The sequence below is a fragment of the Chiloscyllium plagiosum genome, unplaced genomic scaffold (genome assembly GCF_037043375.1).
Source record: "Chiloscyllium plagiosum isolate Xiang-an unplaced genomic scaffold, Cpla_swu_hap1 HiC_scaffold_38, whole genome shotgun sequence".
Classification (NCBI taxonomy): domain Eukaryota; kingdom Metazoa; phylum Chordata; class Chondrichthyes; order Orectolobiformes; family Hemiscylliidae; genus Chiloscyllium; species Chiloscyllium plagiosum.
In genome coordinates this window covers 80609374-80634858 of record NW_028270176.1, presented here as the reverse complement: position 1 = coordinate 80634858, position 25485 = coordinate 80609374, and positions in this window count along the sequence as shown.

Below are 25485 nucleotides of genomic sequence, written 5' to 3'. Positions count from 1 at the left end.
TCTATACCTCAGAAAGTGATCCCTTAATACCTCAGAAAGTGCTTCTTCAATGCCTCAGATAGTGCTCCATCAATACCTCAGAACGTGCTTCCTCAATACCTCAGAAAGTGCTCCCTCAATACTTTAGAAAGTGTTCCCTCAATACCTCAGATAGTTCTCCCACTGCACCTCAGATAGTACTCGCTCAGAACCTCAGATACTGCTTCCTCAGTACGTCAGAAAGTGCTCCCTCAATACCTCAGAACCTGCTCCCTCAGCATCACAGATAGTTCTCCCTCAGTACCTCAGATAGTTCTCACTCAGTATCTCAGAAAGTGCTCCCTAAATACCTCAGAAAGTGCTCCCTCAGTACCTCAGATATTGCTCCCTCAATGCCTCAGGACGTGCTCCCTTAATACCTCAGGAAGTGCTCCCTCAGTACCTCAGATAGTTCTCCCTCAGTACCTCAGAGAGTGCTTCCTGAATATCTCAGAACGTGTTCCCTCAGTACCTCAGATAGTGCTCCCTCAATACCTCAGAAAGAGCTGCCTCAGTACCTCAGAAAGTGCATCCTCAATACCTCAGAAAGTGCTCCATCAATACCACAGATAGTTCTCCCTCAGTACCTCAGATAGTTTTCCCTCAATACCACAGATAGTTCTCCCTCAGTACCTCAGAAAGTGCTCCCTCAGTACCTCAGAAAGTGCTCCCTTAATACCTCAGAATGTGCTTCCTCAATACTTCAGAAAGTGCTCCCTCAGTACCTCAGAAAGTGCTCCCTCAATACCTCAGAAAGTGCTTCCTCAATACCTCAGATAGTGCCCCCTCTATACCTCAGAAAGTGCTACCTCAATACCTCAAAAAGTGCTTACTCAATACCTAAGATTGTGCTCCCTCAATGCCTCAGAAAGTGCTTCCTCTGTACCTCAGAAAGTGCTCCCTCAGTACCTCAGAAAGTGCTCCCTCAATACATCAGAAAGTGCTTCCTCAATACCTCAGAAAGTGCTCCCTCTGTACCTCAGATAGTGCTCCCTCAATACCTCAGAACTTGCTCCCTCAGTACCTCAGATAGTTCTCCCTCAGTACCTCAGAAAGTGCTCCCTCAATACTTCAGAAAGTGGTCCCTCAGTACCTCAGGTAATTCTTCATCAGTACCTCAGATACTTCTCCCTCAGTACCTCAGAAATTGCTCCCTCAATACCTCAGTAAGTGCTTCCTCAATACCTCAGAAAGTGCACCCTCAGTACCTCAGATAGTGCTCCCACAATACCTCAGAAAGTGCTCCCTCAATACCTCAGAAAGTGCTTCCTCAATACATCAGATTGTGTTTCCTCAATACCTCAGAAAGTGCTTCCTCAATACATCAGATTGTATTTCCTCAATACCTCAGAAAGTGCTTCCTCAATACCTCAGAAAATGCTCCCTCATTACCTCAGATGGTGCTCCCTCAATACCTCAGAAACTGCTCCATCAATACCTCAGATAGTTCTCCCTCAGTACCTCAGAGAGTGCTTCCTCAATATCTCAGAAAGTGCTTCCTCAATACCTCAGAAAGTGCAACCTCAATACCTCAGAAAGTGATCCCACAGTACCTCAGAAAGTGCTCCCTCAATACCTCAGATAATGCTCCCTCAATACCTCAGAAAGTGCTCGTTCAATACCTCAGATTGTTCTCGCACAATGCCTCAGATAGTGATCCCTCATTACCTCAGATAGTGCTCCCACAATACCTCAGATAGTTCTCCCTCAATACCTCTGAAAGTGTTTTCTCAATAGCTCAGATAATGCTCCCACAGTACCTCAGATAGTGATCCCTCAGTACCTCAGATAGTGATTCCTCAGTACGTCAGAAAGTGCTCCCTCAGTACCTCAGAAAGTGCTCCCTGAGTACCTCAGATAGTTGTCCCGCAGTCCCTCAGAAAGCGCTTCCTGAATACCTCAGAAAGTGCTCCCTCAATACCTCAGAAAGTGGTCCCACAGTACCTCAGATAGTTCTCCCTCAGTACCTCAGATAGTACTCGCTCAGTACCTCAGAAAGTGCTTCCTCATTACCTCAGAAAGTGCTCCATCAATACCTCAGATAGTTCTCCCTCAGTACCTCAGATACGTCTCCCTCAGTACCTCACAAAGTGCTCCCTCAATACCTCAGAATGTGCTTCCTCAATACCTCAGAAAGTCCACCCTCAGTACCTCAGATAGTGCTCCAACAATACCTCAGAGAGTGCTCCCTCAATATTTCAGAACTTGCTCTCTCAGTACCTCAAACAGTGCTCCCTCAATACCACAGAAAGTACTCCCTCAGTACCTCAGATAGTGCTCCCTCAATACCTCAGAAATTGCTCCATTAATACCTCAGAAAGTGCTGCCTCAATACCTCAGAAAGTGCTTCCTCAATACCTCAGAAAGTGCTACCTCAATACCTCAGAAAGTGATCTCTCAGTACCTCAGAAATTGCTCCCTCAATACCTCAGATAATGCTCCCTCAATACCTCAGAAAGTGCTCGCTCAATACCTCAGATAGTTCTCCCACAATGCCTCAGATAGTGCTCCCTCAATACCTCAGATAGGGCTCCCTCAATACCTCAGATATTTCTCCCTCAGTACCTCAGAAAGTGCTCCCTCTATACCTCAGAAAGTGATCCCTTAATACCTCAGAAAGTGCTTCTTCAATACCTCAGATAGTGCTCCATCAATACCATAGAACTTGCTCCCTCAGTACCTCAGATAGTTCTCCCTCAGTACCTCAGAACGTGCTTCCTCAATACCTCAGAAAGTGCTCCCTCAATACTTCAGAAAATGTTCCCTCAATAGCTCAGATAGTTCTCCCACAGCACCTCAGATAGTACTCGCTCAGAACCTCAGATAGTGCTTCCTCAGTACGTCAGAAAGTGCTCCCTCAATACCTCAGAAACTGCTCCCTCAGAATCACAGATAATTCTCCCTCAGTACCTCAGACAGTTCTCACTCAGTATCTCAGAAAGTGCTTCCTAAATACCTCAGAAAGTGCTCCCTCAGTACCTCAGATATTGCTCCCTCAATGCCTCAGGACGTGCTCCCTTAATACCTCAGAAAGTGCTCCCTCAGTACCTCAGATAGTTCTCCCTCAGTACCTCAGATAGTTCTCCCTCAGTACCTCAGAGAGTGCTCCCTGAATATCTCAGAACTTGTTCCCTCAGTACCTCAGATAGTGCTCCCTCAATACCTCAGAAAGAGCTGCCTCTGTAACTCAGAAAGTGCTTCCTCAATACCTCAGAAAGTGCTCCATCAATACCACAGATAGTTCTCCCTCAGTACCTCAGATAGTTTTCCCTCAATACCACAGATAGTTCTCCCTCAGTACCTCAGAAAGTGCTCCCTCAGTACCTCAGAAAGTGCTCCCTTAATACCTCAGAAAGTGCTTCCTCAATACCTCAGAAAGTACTCCCTCAGTACCTCAGAAAGTGCTCCCTCAATACCTCAGAAAGTGCTTCCTCAATACCTAAGAAAGTGCTTCCTCAATACCTCAGAAAGTGCTCCCTCAGTACCTCAGATAGAGCCCCCTCTTTACCTCAGAAAGTGCTACCTCAATACCTCAAAAAGTACTTACCCAATACCTAAGATTGTGCTCCCTCAATGCCTCAGAAAGTGCTTCCTCTGTACCTCAGAAAGTGCTCCCTCAGTACCTCAGATAGTGCTCCCTCAATACCTCAGATAGTTCTCCCTCAGTACCTCAGATACGTCTCCCTCAGTACCTCACAAAGTGCTCCCTCAACACCTCAGAAAGTGCTTCCTCAATACCTCAGATAGTGCTCCCTCAATTCCTCAGAACTTGCTCCCTCAGTACCTCAGATATTTCTCCCTCGGTACCTCAGAAAGTGCTCCCTCTATACCTCAGAAAGTGATCCCTTAATACCTCAGAAAGTGCTTCTTCAATGCCTCAGATAGTGCTCCATCAATACCTCAGAACGTGCTTCCTCAATACCTCAGAAAGTGCTCCCTCAATACTTTAGAAAGTGTTCCCTCAATACCTCAGATAGTTCTCCCACTGCACCTCAGATAGTACTCGCTCAGAACCTCAGATACTGCTTCCTCAGTACGTCAGAAAGTGCTCCCTCAATACCTCAGAACCTGCTCCCTCAGCATCACAGATAGTTCTCCCTCAGTACCTCAGATAGTTCTCACTCAGTATCTCAGAAAGTGCTCCCTAAATACCTCAGAAAGTGCTCCCTCAGTACCTCAGATATTGCTCCCTCAATGCCTCAGGACGTGCTCCCTTAATACCTCAGGAAGTGCTCCCTCAGTACCTCAGATAGTTCTCCCTCAGTACCTCAGAGAGTGCTTCCTGAATATCTCAGAACGTGTTCCCTCAGTACCTCAGATAGTGCTCCCTCAATACCTCAGAAAGAGCTGCCTCAGTACCTCAGAAAGTGCATCCTCAATACCTCAGAAAGTGCTCCATCAATACCACAGATAGTTCTCCCTCAGTACCTCAGATAGTTTTCCCTCAATACCACAGATAGTTCTCCCTCAGTACCTCAGAAAGTGCTCCCTCAGTACCTCAGAAAGTGCTCCCTTAATACCTCAGAATGTGCTTCCTCAATACTTCAGAAAGTGCTCCCTCAGTACCTCAGAAAGTGCTCCCTCAATACCTCAGAAAGTGCTTCCTCAATACCTCAGATAGTGCCCCCTCTATACCTCAGAAAGTGCTACCTCAATACCTCAAAAAGTGCTTACTCAATACCTAAGATTGTGCTCCCTCAATGCCTCAGAAAGTGCTTCCTCTGTACCTCAGAAAGTGCTCCCTCAGTACCTCAGAAAGTGCTCCCTCAATACATCAGAAAGTGCTTCCTCAATACCTCAGAAAGTGCTCCCTCTGTACCTCAGATAGTGCTCCCTCAATACCTCAGAACTTGCTCCCTCAGTACCTCAGATAGTTCTCCCTCAGTACCTCAGAAAGTGCTCCCTCAATACTTCAGAAAGTGGTCCCTCAGTACCTCAGGTAATTCTTCATCAGTACCTCAGATACTTCTCCCTCAGTACCTCAGAAATTGCTCCCTCAATACCTCAGTAAGTGCTTCCTCAATACCTCAGAAAGTGCACCCTCAGTACCTCAGATAGTGCTCCCACAATACCTCAGAAAGTGCTCCCTCAATACCTCAGAAAGTGCTTCCTCAATACATCAGATTGTGTTTCCTCAATACCTCAGAAAGTGCTTCCTCAATACATCAGATTGTATTTCCTCAATACCTCAGAAAGTGCTTCCTCAATACCTCAGAAAATGCTCCCTCATTACCTCAGATGGTGCTCCCTCAATACCTCAGAAACTGCTCCATCAATACCTCAGATAGTTCTCCCTCAGTACCTCAGAGAGTGCTTCCTCAATATCTCAGAAAGTGCTTCCTCAATACCTCAGAAAGTGCAACCTCAATACCTCAGAAAGTGATCCCACAGTACCTCAGAAAGTGCTCCCTCAATACCTCAGATAATGCTCCCTCAATACCTCAGAAAGTGCTCGTTCAATACCTCAGATTGTTCTCGCACAATGCCTCAGATAGTGATCCCTCATTACCTCAGATAGTGCTCCCACAATACCTCAGATAGTTCTCCCTCAATACCTCTGAAAGTGTTTTCTCAATAGCTCAGATAATGCTCCCACAGTACCTCAGATAGTGATCCCTCAGTACCTCAGATAGTGATTCCTCAGTACGTCAGAAAGTGCTCCCTCAGTACCTCAGAAAGTGCTCCCTGAGTACCTCAGATAGTTGTCCCGCAGTCCCTCAGAAAGCGCTTCCTGAATACCTCAGAAAGTGCTCCCTCAATACCTCAGAAAGTGGTCCCACAGTACCTCAGATAGTTCTCCCTCAGTACCTCAGATAGTACTCGCTCAGTACCTCAGAAAGTGCTTCCTCATTACCTCAGAAAGTGCTCCATCAATACCTCAGATAGTTCTCCCTCAGTACCTCAGATACGTCTCCCTCAGTACCTCACAAAGTGCTCCCTCAATACCTCAGAATGTGCTTCCTCAATACCTCAGAAAGTCCACCCTCAGTACCTCAGATAGTGCTCCAACAATACCTCAGAGAGTGCTCCCTCAATATTTCAGAACTTGCTCTCTCAGTACCTCAAACAGTGCTCCCTCAATACCACAGAAAGTACTCCCTCAGTACCTCAGATAGTGCTCCCTCAATACCTCAGAAATTGCTCCATTAATACCTCAGAAAGTGCTGCCTCAATACCTCAGAAAGTGCTTCCTCAATACCTCAGAAAGTGCTACCTCAATACCTCAGAAAGTGATCTCTCAGTACCTCAGAAATTGCTCCCTCAATACCTCAGATAATGCTCCCTCAATACCTCAGAAAGTGCTCGCTCAATACCTCAGATAGTTCTCCCACAATGCCTCAGATAGTGCTCCCTCAATACCTCAGATAGGGCTCCCTCAATACCTCAGATATTTCTCCCTCAGTACCTCAGAAAGTGCTCCCTCTATACCTCAGAAAGTGATCCCTTAATACCTCAGAAAGTGCTTCTTCAATACCTCAGATAGTGCTCCATCAATACCATAGAACTTGCTCCCTCAGTACCTCAGATAGTTCTCCCTCAGTACCTCAGAACGTGCTTCCTCAATACCTCAGAAAGTGCTCCCTCAATACTTCAGAAAATGTTCCCTCAATAGCTCAGATAGTTCTCCCACAGCACCTCAGATAGTACTCGCTCAGAACCTCAGATAGTGCTTCCTCAGTACGTCAGAAAGTGCTCCCTCAATACCTCAGAAACTGCTCCCTCAGAATCACAGATAATTCTCCCTCAGTACCTCAGACAGTTCTCACTCAGTATCTCAGAAAGTGCTTCCTAAATACCTCAGAAAGTGCTCCCTCAGTACCTCAGATATTGCTCCCTCAATGCCTCAGGACGTGCTCCCTTAATACCTCAGAAAGTGCTCCCTCAGTACCTCAGATAGTTCTCCCTCAGTACCTCAGATAGTTCTCCCTCAGTACCTCAGAGAGTGCTTCCTGAATATCTCAGAACTTGTTCCCTCAGTACCTCAGATAGTGCTCCCTCAATACCTCAGAAAGAGCTGCCTCTGTAACTCAGAAAGTGCTTCCTCAATACCTCAGAAAGTGCTCCATCAATACCACAGATAGTTCTCCCTCAGTACCTCAGATAGTTTTCCCTCAATACCACAGATAGTTCTCCCTCAGTACCTCAGAAAGTGCTCCCTCAGTACCTCAGAAAGTGCTCCCTTAATACCTCAGAAAGTGCTTCCTCAATACCTCAGAAAGTACTCCCTCAGTACCTCAGAAAGTGCTCCCTCAATACCTCAGAAAGTGCTTCCTCAATACCTAAGAAAGTGCTTCCTCAATACCTCAGAAAGTGCTCCCTCAGTACCTCAGATAGAGCCCCCTCTTTACCTCAGAAAGTGCTACCTCAATACCTCAAAAAGTACTTACCCAATACCTAAGATTGTGCTCCCTCAATGCCTCAGAAAGTGCTTCCTCTGTACCTCAGAAAGTGCTCCCTCAGTACCTCAGATAGTGCTCCCTCAATACCTCAGATAGTTCTCCCTCAGTACCTCAGATACGTCTCCCTCAGTACCTCACAAAGTGCTCCCTCAACACCTCAGAAAGTGCTTCCTCAATACCTCAGATAGTGCTCCCTCAATTCCTCAGAACTTGCTCCCTCAGTACCTCAGATATTTCTCCCTCGGTACCTCAGAAAGTGCTCCCTCTATACCTCAGAAAGTGATCCCTTAATACCTCAGAAAGTGCTTCTTCAATGCCTCAGATAGTGCTCCATCAATACCTCAGAACGTGCTTCCTCAATACCTCAGAAAGTGCTCCCTCAATACTTTAGAAAGTGTTCCCTCAATACCTCAGATAGTTCTCCCACTGCACCTCAGATAGTACTCGCTCAGAACCTCAGATACTGCTTCCTCAGTACGTCAGAAAGTGCTCCCTCAATACCTCAGAACCTGCTCCCTCAGTATCACAGATAGTTCTCCCTCAGTACCTCAGATAGTTCTCACTCAGTATCTCAGAAAGTGCTCCCTAAATACCTCAGAACGTGCTCCCTCAGTACCTCAGATATTGCTCCCTCAATGCCTCAGGACGTGCTCCCTTAATACCTCAGGAAGTGCTCCCTCAGTACCTCAGATAGTTCTCCCTCAGTACCTCAGAGAGTGCTTCCTGAATATCTCAGAACGTGTTCCCTCAGTACCTCAGATAGTGCTCCCTCAATACCTCAGAAAGAGCTGCCTCAGTACCTCAGAAAGTGCATCCTCAATACCTCAGAAAGTGCTCCATCAATACCACAGATAGTTCTCCCTCAGTACCTCAGATAGTTTTCCCTCAATACCACAGATAGTTCTCCCTCAGTACCTCAGAAAGTGCTCCCTCAGTACCTCAGAAAGTGCTCCCTTAATACCTCAGAATGTGCTTCCTCAATACTTCAGAAAGTGCTCCCTCAGTACCTCAGAAAGTGCTCCCTCAATACCTCAGAAAGTGCTTCCTCAATACCTCAGATAGTGCCCCCTCTATACCTCAGAAAGTGCTACCTCAATACCTCAAAAAGTACTTACTCAATACCTAAGATTGTGCTCCCTCAATGCCTCAGAAAGTGCTTCCTCTGTACCTCAGAAAGTGCTCCCTCAGTACCTCAGAAAGTGCTCCCTCAATACATCAGAAAGTGCTTCCTCAATACCTCAGAAAGTGCTCCCTCTGTACCTCAGATAGTGCTCCCTCAATACCTCAGAACTTGCTCCCTCAGTACCTCAGATAGTTCTCCCTCAGTACCTCAGAAAGTGCTCCCTCAATACTTCAGAAAGTGGTCCCTCAGTACCTCAGGTAATTCTTCATCAGTACCTCAGATACTTCTCCCTCAGTACCTCAGAAATTGCTCCCTCAATACCTCAGTAAGTGCTTCCTCAATACCTCAGAAAGTGCACCCTCAGTACCTCAGATAGTGCTCCCACAATACCTCAGAAAGTGCTCCCTCAATACCTCAGAAAGTGCTTCCTCAATACATCAGATTGTGTTTCCTCAATACCTCAGAAAGTGCTTCCTCAATACATCAGATTGTATTTCCTCAATACCTCAGAAAGTGCTTCCTCAATACCTCAGAAAATGCTCCCTCATTACCTCAGATAGTGCTCCCTCAATACCTCAGAAACTGCTCCATCAATACCTCAGATAGTTCTCCCTCAGTACCTCAGAGAGTGCTTCCTCAATATCTCAGAAAGTGCTTCCTCAATACCTCAGAAAGTGCAACCTCAATACCTCAGAAAGTGATCCCACAGTACCTCAGAAAGTGCTCCCTCAATACCTCAGATAATGCTCCCTCAATACCTCAGAAAGTGCTCGTTCAATACCTCAGATTGTTCTCGCACAATGCCTCAGATAGTGATCCCTCATTACCTCAGATAGTGCTCCCACAATACCTCAGATAGTTCTCCCTCAATACCTCTGAAAGTGTTTTCTCAATAGCTCAGATAATGCTCCCACAGTACCTCAGATAGTGATCCCTCAGTACCTCAGATAGTGATTCCTCAGTACGTCAGAAAGTGCTCCCTCAGTACCTCAGAAAGTGCTCCCTGAGTACCTCAGATAGTTGTCCCTCAGTCCCTCAGAAAGCGCTTCCTGAATACCTCAGAAAGTGCTCCCTCAATACCTCAGAAAGTGGTCCCACAGTACCTCAGATAGTTCTCCCTCAGTACCTCAGATAGTACTCGCTCAGTACCTCAGAAAGTGCTTCCTCAATACCTCAGAAAGTGCTCCATCAATACCTCAGATAGTTCTCCCTCAGTACCTCAGATACGTCTCCCTCAGTACCTCACAAAGTGCTCCCTCAATACCTCAGAAAGTGCTTCCTCAATACCTCAGAAAGTCCACCCTCAGTACCTCAGATAGTGCTCCAACAATACCTCAGAGAGTGCTCCCTCAATATTTCAGAACTTGCTCTCTCAGTACCTCAAACAGTGCTCCCTCAATACCACAGAAAGTACTCCCTCAGTACCTCAGATAGTGCTCCCTCAATACCTCAGAAATTGCTCCATTAATACCTCAGAAAGTGCTGCCTCAATACCTCAGAAAGTGCTTCCTCAATACCTCAGAAAGTGCTACCTCAATACCTCAGAAAGTGATCTCTCAGTACCTCAGAAATTGCTCCCTCAATACCTCAGATAATGCTCCCTCAATACCTCAGAAAGTGCTCGCTCAATACCTCAGATAGTTCTCCCACAATGCCTCAGATAGTGCTCCCTCAATACCTCAGATAGGGCTCCCTCAATACCTCAGATATTTCTCCCTCAGTACCTCAGAAAGTGCTCCCTCTATACCTCAGAAAGTGATCCCTTAATACCTCAGAAAGTGCTTCTTCAATACCTCAGATAGTGCTCCATCAATACCATAGAACTTGCTCCCTCAGTACCTCAGATAGTTCTCCCTCAGTACCTCAGAACGTGCTTCCTCAATACCTCAGAAAGTGCTCCCTCAATACTTCAGAAAATGTTCCCTCAATAGCTCAGATAGTTCTCCCACAGCACCTCAGATAGTACTCGCTCAGAACCTCAGATAGTGCTTCCTCAGTACGTCAGAAAGTGCTCCCTCAATACCTCAGAAACTGCTCCCTCAGTATCACAGATAATTCTCCCTCAGTACCTCAGATAGTTCTCACTCAGTATCTCAGAAAGTGCTTCCTAAATACCTCAGAAAGTGCTCCCTCAGTACCTCAGATATTGCTCCCTCAATGCCTCAGGACGTGCTCCCTTAATACCTCAGAAAGTGCTCCCTCAGTACCTCAGATAGTTCTCCCTCAGTACCTCAGATAGTTCTCCCTCAGTACCTCAGAGAGTGCTTCCTGAATATCTCAGAACTTGTTCCCTCAGTACCTCAGATAGTGCTCCCTCAATACCTCAGAAAGAGCTGCCTCTGTAACTCAGAAAGTGCTTCCTCAATACCTCAGAAAGTGCTCCATCAATACCACAGATAGTTCTCCCTCAGTACCTCAGATAGTTTTCCCTCAATACCACAGACAGTTCTCCCTCAGTACCTCAGAAAGTGCTCCCTCAGTACCTAGGAAAGTGCTCCCTTAATACCTCAGAAAGTGCTTCCTCAATACCTCAGAAAGTACTCCCTCAGTACCTCAGAAAGTGCTCCCTCAATACCTCAGAAAGTGCTTCCTCAATACCTAAGAAAGTGCTTCCTCAATACCTCAGAAAGTGCTCCCTCAGTACCTCAGATAGTGCCCCCTCTTTACCTCAGAAAGTGCTACCTCAATACCTCAAAAAGTACTTACTCAATACCTAAGATTGTGCTCCCTCAATGCCTCAGAAAGTGCTTCCTCTGTACCTCAGAAAGTGCTCCCTCAGTACCTCAGATAGTGCTCCCTCTATACCTCAGAAAGTGCTCCCTCAATACATCAGAAAGTGCTTCCTCAATACCTCAGAAAGTGCTCCCTCTGTACGTCAGATAGTGCTCCCTCAATACCTCAGAACTTGCTCCCTCAGTACCTCAGATAGTTCTCCTTCAGTACCTCAGAAAGTGCTCCCTCAATACTTCAGAAAGTGGTCCCTCAGTACCTCAGGTAATTCTTCATCAGTACCTCAGATACTTCTCCCTCAGTACCTCAGAAATTGCTCCCTCAATACCTCAGTAAGTGCTTCCTCAATACCTCAGAAAGTGCACCCTCAGTACCTCAGATAGTGCTCCCACAATACCTCAGAAAGTGCTCCCTCAATACCTCAGAAAGTGCTTCCTCAATACATCAGATTGTGTTTCCTCAATACCTCAGAAAGTGCTTCCTCAATACCTCAGAAAATGCTCCCTCATTACCTCAGATAGTGCTCCCTCAATACCTCAGAAACTGCTCCATCAATACCTCAGATAGTTCTCCCTCAGTACCTCAGAGAGTGCTTCCTCAATACCTCAGAAAGTGCTTCCTCAATACCTCAGAAAGTGCAACCTCAATACCTCAGAAGGTGATCCCTCAGTACCTCAGAAAGTGCTCCCTCAATACCTCAGATAATGCTCCCTCAATACCTCAGAAAGTGCTCGTTCAATACCTCAGATAGTTCTCGCACAATGCCTCAGATAGTGATCCCTCAATACCTCAGATAGTGCTCCCACAATACCTCAGATAGTTCTCCCTCAATACCTCTGAAAGTGTTTTCTCAATACCTCAGATAATGCTCCCACAGTACCTCAGATAGTTATCCCTCAGTACCTCAGATAGTGATTCCTCAGTACGTTAGAAAGTGCTCCCTCAATACCTCAGAAAGTGCTCCCTCAGTACCTCAGATAGTTGTCCCTCAGTCCCTCAGAAAGTGCTTCCTTAATACCTCAGAAAGTGCTCCCTCAATACCTCAGAAAGTGGTCCCACAGTACCTCAGATAGTCCTCCCTCAGTACCTCAGATAGTACTCGCTCAGTACCTCAGATAGTGCTTCCTCAATACCTCAGAAAGTGCTCCATCAATACCTCAGATAGTTCTCCCTCAGTACCTCAGATACGTCTCCCTCAGTACCTCACAAAGTGCTCCCTCAATACCTCAGAAAGTGCTTCCTCAATACCTCAGAAAGTCCACCCTCACTACCTCAGAGAGTGCTCCCTCAATATTTCAGAACTTGCTCTCTCAGTACCTCAAACAGTGCTCCCTCAAACCACCGAAAGTACTCCCTCAGTACCTCAGATAGTGCTCCCTCAATACCTCAGAAATTGCTCCCTCAATACCTCAGTAAGTGCTTCCTCAATACCTCAGAAAGTGCACCCTCAGTACCTCAGATAGTGCTCCCACAATACCTCAGAAAGTGCTCCCTCAATACCTCAGAAAGTGCTTCCTCAATACATCAGATTGTGTTTCCTCAATACCTCAGAAAGTGCTTCCTCAATACATCAGATTGTATTTCCTCAATACCTCAGAAAGTGCTTCCTCAATACCTCAGAAAATGCTCCCTCATTACCTCAGATAGTGCTCCCTCAATACCTCAGAAACTGCTCCATCAATACCTCAGATAGTTCTCCCTCAGTACCTCAGAGAGTGCTTCCTCAATATCTCAGAAAGTGCTTCCTCAATACCTCAGAAAGTGCAACCTCAATACCTCAGAAAGTGATCCCACAGTACCTCAGAAAGTGCTCCCTCAATACCTCAGATAATGCTCCCTCAATACCTCAGAAAGTGCTCGTTCAATACCTCAGATTGTTCTCGCACAATGCCTCAGATAGTGATCCCTCATTACCTCAGATAGTGCTCCCACAATACCTCAGATAGTTCTCCCTCAATACCTCTGAAAGTGTTTTCTCAATAGCTCAGATAATGCTCCCACAGTACCTCAGATAGTGATCCCTCAGTACCTCAGATAGTGATTCCTCAGTACGTCAGAAAGTGCTCCCTCAGTACCTCAGAAAGTGCTCCCTGAGTACCTCAGATAGTTGTCCCTCAGTCCCTCAGAAAGCGCTTCCTGAATACCTCAGAAAGTGCTCCCTCAATACCTCAGAAAGTGGTCCCACAGTACCTCAGATAGTTCTCCCTCAGTACCTCAGATAGTACTCGCTCAGTACCTCAGAAAGTGCTTCCTCAATACCTCAGAAAGTGCTCCATCAATACCTCAGATAGTTCTCCCTCAGTACCTCAGATACGTCTCCCTCAGTACCTCACAAAGTGCTCCCTCAATACCTCAGAAAGTGCTTCCTCAATACCTCAGAAAGTCCACCCTCAGTACCTCAGATAGTGCTCCAACAATACCTCAGAGAGTGCTCCCTCAATATTTCAGAACTTGCTCTCTCAGTACCTCAAACAGTGCTCCCTCAATACCACAGAAAGTACTCCCTCAGTACCTCAGATAGTGCTCCCTCAATACCTCAGAAATTGCTCCATTAATACCTCAGAAAGTGCTGCCTCAATACCTCAGAAAGTGCTTCCTCAATACCTCAGAAAGTGCTACCTCAATACCTCAGAAAGTGATCTCTCAGTACCTCAGAAATTGCTCCCTCAATACCTCAGATAATGCTCCCTCAATACCTCAGAAAGTGCTCGCTCAATACCTCAGATAGTTCTCCCACAATGCCTCAGATAGTGCTCCCTCAATACCTCAGATAGGGCTCCCTCAATACCTCAGATATTTCTCCCTCAGTACCTCAGAAAGTGCTCCCTCTATACCTCAGAAAGTGATCCCTTAATACCTCAGAAAGTGCTTCTTCAATACCTCAGATAGTGCTCCATCAATACCATAGAACTTGCTCCCTCAGTACCTCAGATAGTTCTCCCTCAGTACCTCAGAACGTGCTTCCTCAATACCTCAGAAAGTGCTCCCTCAATACTTCAGAAAATGTTCCCTCAATAGCTCAGATAGTTCTCCCACAGCACCTCAGATAGTACTCGCTCAGAACCTCAGATAGTGCTTCCTCAGTACGTCAGAAAGTGCTCCCTCAATACCTCAGAAACTGCTCCCTCAGTATCACAGATAATTCTCCCTCAGTACCTCAGATAGTTCTCACTCAGTATCTCAGAAAGTGCTTCCTAAATACCTCAGAAAGTGCTCCCTCAGTACCTCAGATATTGCTCCCTCAATGCCTCAGGACGTGCTCCCTTAATACCTCAGAAAGTGCTCCCTCAGTACCTCAGATAGTTCTCCCTCAGTACCTCAGATAGTTCTCCCTCAGTACCTCAGAGAGTGCTTCCTGAATATCTCAGAACTTGTTCCCTCAGTACCTCAGATAGTGCTCCCTCAATACCTCAGAAAGAGCTGCCTCTGTAACTCAGAAAGTGCTTCCTCAATACCTCAGAAAGTGCTCCATCAATACCACAGATAGTTCTCCCTCAGTACCTCAGATAGTTTTCCCTCAATACCACAGACAGTTCTCCCTCAGTACCTCAGAAAGTGCTCCCTCAGTACCTAGGAAAGTGCTCCCTTAATACCTCAGAAAGTGCTTCCTCAATACCTCAGAAAGTACTCCCTCAGTACCTCAGAAAGTGCTCCCTCAATACCTCAGAAAGTGCTTCCTCAATACCTAAGAAAGTGCTTCCTCAATACCTCAGAAAGTGCTCCCTCAGTACCTCAGATAGTGCCCCCTCTTTACCTCAGAAAGTGCTACCTCAATACCTCAAAAAGTACTTACTCAATACCTAAGATTGTGCTCCCTCAATGCCTCAGAAAGTGCTTCCTCTGTACCTCAGAAAGTGCTCCCTCAGTACCTCAGATAGTGCTCCCTCTATACCTCAGAAAGTGCTCCCTCAATACATCAGAAAGTGCTTCCTCAATACCTCAGAAAGTGCTCCCTCTGTACGTCAGATAGTGCTCCCTCAATACCTCAGAACTTGCTCCCTCAGTACCTCAGATAGTTCTCCTTCAGTACCTCAGAAAGTGCTCCCTCAATACTTCAGAAAGTGGTCCCTCAGTACCTCAGGTAATTCTTCATCAGTACCTCAGATACTTCTCCCTCAGTACCTCAGAAATTGCTCCCTCAATACCTCAGTAAGTGCTTCCTCAATACCTCAGAAAGTGCACCCTCAGTACCTCAGATAGTGCTCCCACAATACCTCAGAAAGTGCTCCCTCAATACCTCAGAAAGTGCTTCCTCAATACATCAGATTGTGTTTCCTCAATACCTCAGAAAGTGCTTCCTCAATACATCAGATTGTATTTCCTCAATACCTCAGAAAGTGCTTCCTCAATACCTCAGAAAATGCTCCCTCATTACCTCAGATAGTGCTCCCTCAATACCTCAGAAACTGCTCCATCAATACCTCAGATAGTTCTCCCTCAGTACCTCAGAGAGTGCTTCCTCAATACCTCAGAAAGTGCTTCCTCAATACCTCAGAAAGTGCAACCTCAATACCTCAGAAGGTGATCCCTCAGTACCTCAGAAAGTGCTCCCTCAATACCTCAGATAATGCTCCCTCAATACCTCAGAAAGTGCTCGTTCAATACCTCAGATAGTTCTCGCACAATGCCTCAGATAGTGATCCCTCAATACCTCAGATAGTGCTCCCACAATACCTCAGATAGTTCTCCCTCAATACCTCTGAAAGTGTTTTCTCAATACCTCAGATAATGCTCCCACAGTACCTCAGATAGTTATCCCTCAGTACCTCAGATAGTGATTCCTCAGTACGTTAGAAAGTGCTCCCTCAATACCTCAGAAAGTGCTCCCTCAGTACCTCAGATAGTTGTCCCTCAGTCCCTCAGAAAGTGCTTCCTTAATACCTCAGAAAGTGCTCCCTCAATACCTCAGAAAGTGGTCCCACAGTACCTCAGATAGTCCTCCCTCAGTACCTCAGATAGTACTCGCTCAGTACCTCAGATAGTGCTTCCTCAATACCTCAGAAAGTGCTCCATCAATACCTCAGATAGTTCTCCCTCAGTACCTCAGATACGTCTCCCTCAGTACCTCACAAAGTGCTCCCTCAATACCTCAGAAAGTGCTTCCTCAATACCTCAGAAAGTCCACCCTCACTACCTCAGAGAGTGCTCCCTCAATATTTCAGAACTTGCTCTCTCAGTACCTCAAACAGTGCTCCCTCAAACCACCGAAAGTACTCCCTCAGTACCTCAGATAGTGCTCCCTCAATACCTCAGAAATTGCTCCATTAATACCTCAGAAAGTGCTTCCACAATACCTCAGAAAGTGCTTCCTCAATACCTCAGAAAGTGCTACCTCAATACCTCAGAAAGTGATCCCTCAGTACCTCAGAAATTGCTCCCTCAATACCTCAGAAAGTGCTCGCTCAATACCTCAGAAAGTGCTCGCTCAATACCTCAGATAGTTCTCCCACAATGCCTCAGATAGTGCTCCCTCAATACCTCAGATAGGGCTCCCTCAATACCTCAGATAGTTCTCCCTCAATACCTCTGAAGGTGCTTTCTCAATACCTCAGATAGTGCACCCACGTTACCTCAGATAGTACTCCCTCGGTACCTCAGATAGCGCTTCCTCAGTACGTCAGAAAGTGCTCCCCCAATACCTCAGAAAGTGGTCCCACAGAACCTCAGATAGTTCTCCCTCAGTACCACAAATACTTCGCCCTCAGTACCTCAGAAAGTGCTCCCTCAATACCACTGAAAGTGCTCCCTCAGTGCCTCAGATCGTGCTCAATGCCTCATATAGTGCTCCCACAATTCCTCAGAAAGTGCTCCCTCAGTACCTCAGATTGTTCTCCCTCAGTACCTCAGACAATTCTCCCACAGTACCTCAGAAAGTGCTCCCTCAATACATCAGAATGTGCTCCATCAATACCTCAGAAAGTCCTCTCTCAATACCTCAGAAAGTGCTTCATCAATACCTCAGAAAGTGCTCTCTCAATACCTCAGAGAGTACTCCCTCAATACCTCAGAAAGTGCTCCCTCAATACCTCAAAAATTGCTCCCTCTGTACCTCAGATAGTGCTCCCTCAATACGTCAGAACTTGCTCCCTCAGTACCTCAGATCGTTCTCCCTCAGTACCTCAGAAAGTGCTTCCTCAATACCTCAGAAAGTGCTCCCTCAATACTTCAGAAAGTGGTCCCTCGGTACCTCAGGTAATTCTCCCTCAGTACCTCAGATACTTCTCCCTCAGTACCTCAGAAATAGCTCCCTCAATACCTCAGATAGTGCTTCCTCAATACCTCAGAAAGTGCACCCTCAGTACCTCAGATAGTGCTCCCACAATACATCAAAAATTGCTCCCTCAGTACCTCAGATAATTCTCCCTCAGTACCTCAGAAAGTGCTCCCTCAGTACCTCAGAAAGTGCTCCCTCAATGCCTCAGATAGTGCTCCCTCAATACCGCAGATAGTGCTATCTCAGTACCTCAGATAGTTTTCCATCAGTACCTCAGATAGTGCTCCCTCAGTACCTCACAAAGTGCTCCCTCAATACCTCAGAAAGTCCTTCCTCAATACCTCATAAAGTGCTTCCTCAAGACATCAGAGTGTGTTCACTCAATACCTCAGAAAGTGCTCCCTCAGTACCTCAGAAAGTGAACCCTTAATACCTCAGAATGTGCTCCATCAGTGCCTCAGATAGTGCTCCCTCAATACCACAAAAATTGCTCCCTCAGTACCTCAGATAATTCTCCCTCAGTACCTCAGGTAGTGCTCCCTCAATACCTCAGAAAGTGCTCCCTCAGTACCTAAGATAGTTCTCCCTCAGTACCTCATAAAGTGTTCCCTCAATACTTCAGGAAAATGGTCCCTCAGTACCTCAGATAGTTCTCCCTCAGTACCTCAGATAGTGCTTCCTCAGTACCTCAGAAAGTGCTCCCTCAAAACCTCAGATAGTTCTCCCTCAATACCCCAGAAAATGCTCCCTCAATACCTCAGAAAGTGCTCCCTCAATACGTCAGATAGTTCTCCCTCAATACCTCTGAAAGTGCTCCCTCAATATCTCAGAAAGTGATCCCTCAATACCTCAGATAGTGCTCCCACAATACCTCAGAAAGTGCTCCCTCATTACCTCATAAAGTGCTTCCTCTATACATCAGATTGTGTTCCCTGAATACCTCAGAAAGTGCTTCCTCAATACCTCAGAGAGTGCTCCCACATTACCTCAGATAGTGCTACCTCACTACCACAGAAAGTGCTCCATCAATACCTCAGAAATTGCTCCATCAATACCTCAGAGTGTGCTTCCTCAATACCTCAGAACTTGCTCCCTCAGTTAATCAAATAGTGCTCCCTCAATACCTCAGAAAGTGCTCCTTCAGTACCTCAGAAAGTGCGTCCTCAATACCTCAGAAAGTACTCCCTCAGTACCTCAGATAGTGCTCCCTCAATACCTCAGACATTGCTCCATCAATACCTCAGAAAGTGCTTCCTCAATACCTCAGAATGTGCTTCCTCAATACCTCAGAAAGTGCTACCTCAATACCTAAGAAACTGATCCCTCAGTACCTCAGAAAGTGCTCCCTCAATACCTCAGATAATCCTCCCTCAATACCTCAGAAAGTGCTACCTCAATACCTCAGAAAGTGATCTCTCAGTACCTCAGAAATTGCTCCCTCAATACCTCAGATAATGCTCCCTCAATACCTCAGAAAGTGCTCGCTCAATACCTCAGATAGTTCTCCCACAATGCCTCAGATAGTGCTCCCTCAATACCTCAGATAGGGCTCCCTCAATACCTCAGATATTTCTCCCTCAGTACCTCAGAAAGTGCTCCCTCTATACCTCAGAAAGTGATCCCTTAATACCTCAGAAAGTGCTTCTTCAATACCTCAGATAGTGCTCCATCAATACCATAGAACTTGCTCCCTCAGTACCTCAGATAGTTCTCCCTCAGTACCTCAGAACGTGCTTCCTCAATACCTCAGAAAGTGCTCCCTCAATACTTCAGAAAATGTTCCCTCAATAGCTCAGATAGTTCTCCCACAGCACCTCAGATAGTACTCGCTCAGAACCTCAGATAGTGCTTCCTCAGTACGTCAGAAAGTGCTCCCTCAATACCTCAGAAACTGCTCCCTCAGTATCACAGATAATTCTCCCTCAGTACCTCAGATAGTTCTCACTCAGTATCTCAGAAAGTGCTTCCTAAATACCTCAGAAAGTGCTCCCTCAGTACCTCAGATATTGCTCCCTCAATGCCTCAGGACGTGCTCCCTTAATACCTCAGAAAGTGCTCCCTCAGTACCTCAGATAGTTCTCCCTCAGTACCTCAGATAGTTCTCCCTCAGTACCTCAGAGAGTGCTTCCTGAATATCTCAGAACTTGTTCCCTCAGTACCTCAGATAGTGCTCCCTCAATACCTCAGAAAGAGCTGCCTCTGTAACTCAGAAAGTGCTTCCTCAATACCTCAGAAAGTGCTCCATCAATACCACAGATAGTTCTCCCTCAGTACCTCAGATAGTTTTCCCTCAATACCACAGACAGTTCTCCCTCAGTACCTCAGAAAGTGCTCCCTCAGTACCTCAGAAAGTGCTCCCTTAATACCTCAGAAAGTGCTTCCTCAATACCTCAGAAAGTACTCCCTCAGTACCTCAGAAAGTGCTCCCTCAATACCTCAGAAAGTGCTTCCTCAATACCTAAGAAAGTGCTTCCTCAATACCTCAGAAAGTGCTCCCTCAGTACCTCAGATAGTGCCCCCTCTTTACCTCAGAAAGTGCTACCTCAATACCTCAAAAAGTACTTACTCAATACCTAAGATTGTGCTCCCTCAATGCCTCAGAAAGTGCTTCCTCTGTACCTCAGAAAGTGCTCCCTCAGTACCTCAGATAGTGCTCCCTCTATACCTCAGAAAGTGCTCCCTCAATACATCAGAAAGTGCTTCCTCAATACCTCAGAAAGTGCTCCCTCTGTACCTCAGATAGTGCTCCCTCAATACCTCAGAACTTGCTCCCTCAGTACCTCAGGTAGTTCTCCTTCAGTACCTCAGAAAGTGCTCCCTCAATACTTCAGAAAGTGGTCCCTCAGTACCTCAGGTAATTCTTCATCAGTACCTCAGATACTTCTCCCTCAGTACCTCAGAAATTGCTCCCTCAATACCTCAGTAAGTGCTTCCTCAATACCTCAGAAAGTGCACCCTCAGTACCTCAGATAGTGCTCCCACAATACCTCAGAAAGTGCTCCCTCAATACCTCAGAAAGTGCTTCCTCAATACATCAGATTGTGTTTCCTCAATACCTCAGAAAGTGCTTCCTCAATACATCAGATTGTATTTCCTCAATACCTCAGAAAGTGCTTCCTCAATACCTCAGAAAATGCTCCCTCATTACCTCAGATAGTGCTCCCTCAATACCTCAGAAACTGCTCCATCAATACCTCAGATAGTTCTCCCTCAGTACCTCAGAGAGTGCTTCCTCAATACCTCAGAAAGTGCTTCCTCAATACCTCAGAAAGTGCAACCTCAATACCTCAGAAAGTGATCCCTCAGTACCTCAGAAAGTGCTCCCTCAATACCTCAGATAATGCTCCCTCAATACCTCAGAAAGTGCTCGTTCAATACCTCAGATAGTTCTCGCACAATGCCTCAGATAGTGATCCCTCAATACCTCAGATAGTGCTCCCACAATACCTCAGATAGTTCTCCCTCAATACCTCTGAAAGTGTTTTCTCAATACCTCAGATAATGCTCCCACAGTACCTCAGATAGTTATCCCTCAGTACCTCAGATAGTGATTCCTCAGTACGTTAGAAAGTGCTCCCTCAATACCTCAGAAAGTGCTCCCTCAGTACCTCAGATAGTTGTCCCTCAGTCCCTCAGAAAGTGCTTCCTTAATACCTCAGAAAGTGCTCCCTCAATACCTCAGAAAGTGGTCCCACAGTACCTCAGATAGTCCTCCCTCAGTACCTCAGATAGTACTCGCTCAGTACCTCAGATAGTGCTTCCTCAATACCTCAGAAAGTGCTCCATCAATACCTCAGATAGTTCTCCCTCAGTACCTCAGATACGTCTCCCTCAGTACCTCACAAAGTGCTCCCTCAATACCTCAGAAAGTGCTTCCTCAATACCTCAGAAAGTCCACCCTCAGTACCTCAGATAGTGCTCCCACAATACCTCAGAGAGTGCTCCCTCAATATTACAGAACTTGCTCTCTCAGTACCTCAAACAGTGCTCCCTCAATACCACCGAAAGTACTCCCTCAGTACCTCAGATAGTGCTCCCTCAATACCTCAGAAATTGCTCCATTAATACCTCAGAAAGTGCTTCCACAATACCTCAGAAAGTGCTTCCTCAATACCTCAGAAAGTGCTACCTCAATACCTCAGAAAGTGATCCCTCAGTACCTCAGAAATTGCTCCCTCAATACCTCAGAAAGTGCTCGCTCAATACCTCAGAAAGTGCTCGCTCAATACCTCAGATAGTTCTCCCACAATGCCTCAGATAGTGCTCCCTCAATACCTCAGATAGGGCTCCCTCAATACCTCAGATAGTTCTCCCTCAATACCTCTGAAGGTGCTTTCTCAATACCTCAGATAGTGCACCCACGTTACCTCAGATAGTACTCCCTCGGTACCTCAGATAGCGCTTCCTCAGTACGTCAGAAAGTGCTCCCCCAATACCTCAGAAAGTGGTCCCACAGAACCTCAGATAGTTCTCCCTCAGTACCACAAATACTTCGCCCTCAGTACCTCAGAAAGTGCTCCCTCAATACCACTGAAAGTGCTCCCTCAGTGCCTCAGATCGTGCTCAATGCCTCATATAGTGCTCCCACAATTCCTCAGAAAGTGCTCCCTCAGTACCTCAGATTGTTCTCCCTCAGTACCTCAGACAATTCTCCCACAGTACCTCAGAAAGTGCTCCCTGAATACATCAGAATGTGCTCCATCAATACCTCAGAAAGTCCTCTCTCAATACCTCAGAAAGTGCTTCATCAATACCTCAGAAAGTGCTCTCTCAATACCTCAGAGAGTACTCCCTCAATACCTCAGAAAGTGCTCCCTCAATACCTCAAAAAGTGCTCCCTCTGTACCTCAGATAGTGCTCCCTCAATACGTCAGAACTTGCTCCCTCAGTACCTCAGATCGTTCTCCCTCAGTACCTCAGAAAGTGCTTCCTCAATACCTCAGAAAGTGCTCCCTCAATACTTCAGAAAGTGGTCCCTCGGTACCTCAGGTAATTCTCCCTCAGTACCTCAGATACTTCTCCCTCAGTACCTCAGAAATAGCTCCCTCAATACCTCAGATAGTGCTTCCTCAATACCTCAGAAAGTGCACCCTCAGTACCTCAGATAGTGCTCCCACAATACATCAAAAATTGCTCCCTCAGTACCTCAGATAATTCTCCCTCAGTACCTCAGAAAGTGCTCCCTCAGTACCTCAGAAAGTGCTCCCTCAATGCCTCAGATAGTGCTCCCTCAATACCGCAGATAGTGCTATCTCAGTACCTCAGATAGTTTTCCATCAGTACCTCAGATAGTGCTCCCTCAGTACCTCACAAAGTGCTCCCTCAATACCTCAGAAAGTCCTTCCTCAATACCTCATAAAGTGCTTCCTCAAGACATCAGAGTGTGTTCACTCAATACCTCAGAAAGTGCTCCCTCAGTACCTCAGAAAGTGAACCCTTAATACCTCAGAAAGTGCTTCCTCAATACCTCAGAATGTGCTCCATCAGTGCCTCAGATAGTGCTCCCTCAATACCACAAAAATTGCTCCCTCAGTACCTCAGATAATTCTCCCTCAGTACCTCAGGTAGTGCTCCCTCAATACCTCAGAAAGTGCTCCCTCAGTACCTAAGATAGTTCTCCCTCAGTACCTCATAAAGTGTTCCCTCAATACTTCAGGAAAATGGTCCCTCAGTACCTCAGATAGTTCTCCCTCAGTACCTCAGATAGTGCTTCCTCAGTACCTCAGAAAGTGCTCCCTCAAAACCTCAGATAGTTCTCCCTCAATACCCCAGAAAATGCTCCCTCAATACCTCAGAAAGTGCTCCCTCAATACGTCAGATAGTTCTCCCTCAATACCTCTGAAAGTGCTCCCTCAACATCTCAGAAAGTGATCCCTCAATACCTCAGATAGTGCTCCCACAATACCTCAGAAAGTGCTCCCTCATTACCTCATAAAGTGCTTCCTCTATACATCAGATTGTGTTCCCTGAATACCTCAGAAAGTGCTTCCTCAATACCTCAGAGAGTGCTCCCACATTACCTCAGATAGTGCTACCTCACTACCTCAGAAAGTGCTCCATCAATACCTCAGAAATTGCTCCATCAATACCTCAGAGTGTGCTTCCTCAATACCTCAGAACTTGCTCCCTCAGTTAATCAAATAGTGCTCCCTCAATACCTCAGAAAGTGCTCCCTCAGTACCTCAGAAAGTGCGTCCTCAATACCTCAGAAAGTACTCCCTCAGTACCTCAGATAGTGCTCCCTCAATACCTCAGACATTGCTCCATCAATACCTCAGAAAGTGCTTCCTCAATACCTCAGAATATGCTTCCTCAATACCTCAGAAAGTGCTACCTCAATACCTAAGAAAGTGATCCCTCAGTACCTCAGAAAGTGCTCCCTCAATACCTCAGATAATCCTCCCTCAATACCTCAGAAAGTGCTCGGTCAATACCTCAGATAGTTCTCCCTTAATACCACTGAAAGTGCTTTCTCAATACCTCAGATAGTGCTCCCACAGTCCCTCAGATAGTACTCCCTCAGTACCTCAGATAGTGCTTCCTCAGTACGTCAGAAAGTGCTCCCTCAATACCTCAGAAAGTGGTCCCTCAGTACCTCAGATATTTCTCCCTCAGTGCCTCAAATACGTCTCCCTCAGTACCTCAGAATGTGCTCCCTCAATACATCAGAATGTTCTCCATCAATACCTCAGATCGTTCTCCCTCAATACCTCAGAGAGTGCTTCCTCAATACCTCAGAAAGTGCTTCATCAATACCTCAGAAAGTGCTCTCTCAATACCTCAGAAAGTACTCCCTCAATACTCAGAAAGTGCTTCCTCAATACCTCAGATAGTGCTCCCTCAGTACCTCAGAAAGTGCTTCCTCAATACCTCAGAAAGTGCTCCCTGAATACTTCAGAAAGTGGGCCCACAGTACCTCAGATAGTTCTCCCTCAGTACCTCAGAAAGTGCTCCCTTAGCACCTCAGATAGTGCTTCCTCAATGCCTCAGATAGTGCTCCCTCAATACCGCAGATAGTGCTACCTCAGTACCTCAGATAGTTTTCCATCAGTACCTCAGATACTTCTCCCTCTGTACCTCACAAAGTGCTCCCTTCGTACCTCAGATAGTGCTCCCTCAATACCTCAGATAGTGCTCCCTCAATACCGCAGATAGTGCTACATCAGTACCTCAGATATTTTTCCATCAGTACCTCATATACTTCTCCCTCAGTACCTCACAAAGTGCTCCCTCAATACCTCAGAAAGTCCTTCCTCAATACCTCAGGAAGTGCTCCCTTAATACCTCAGAAAGTGCTTCCTCAATACCTCAGAATGTGCTCCATCAGTGCCTCAGATAGTGCTCCCTCAATACCTCAAAAAGTGCTCCCTCAGTACCTCAGATTATTCTCCCTCAGTACCTGAGATAGTTCTCCCTCAGTACCTCAGAAAGTGCTCCCTTAGTACCTCAGATAGTGCTCCCTCAATACCTCAGAAATTGCTCCCTCAGTACCTCAGATAGTACTCATGCCGAACCTCAGCTAGTGCTTCCTCAGTACGTCAGAAAGTGCTCCCTCAATACCTCAGAAAGTGCTCCCTCAGTACCTCTGAAAGTGCTCCCTCAATACTGAAGAAAGTGCTCCCTCAATACCGAAGAAAGTGCTCCCTCAATACCGAAGAATTCATCACTTTGTTGTCTTTAACCCCCAAAGCCCCTTGGTCAGTAACTCCACAAAACATTCACATCCTCAACAATTCAGGGCTCAGCCCAGCCACCCCCCCCCCCCCACCCCCCTCAGACTGTGCTCAAACCCCTTCAGACTGTAAGGACCCACATCCACCCCTGTCCAAGATTGGAGTCCAGTTCCCCAGAATAGTACTTGTCTCTCTGGATTAATTTTAGATTTCCTACAGTGTAGAAGCAAGCCATTCCGTCCATTGGGTCCACACTGACTGTCTGAACAGCATCGCACCCAGACTCACATCCTCTACTCTATCCCTGTAATGCTGTATTTCCCATGG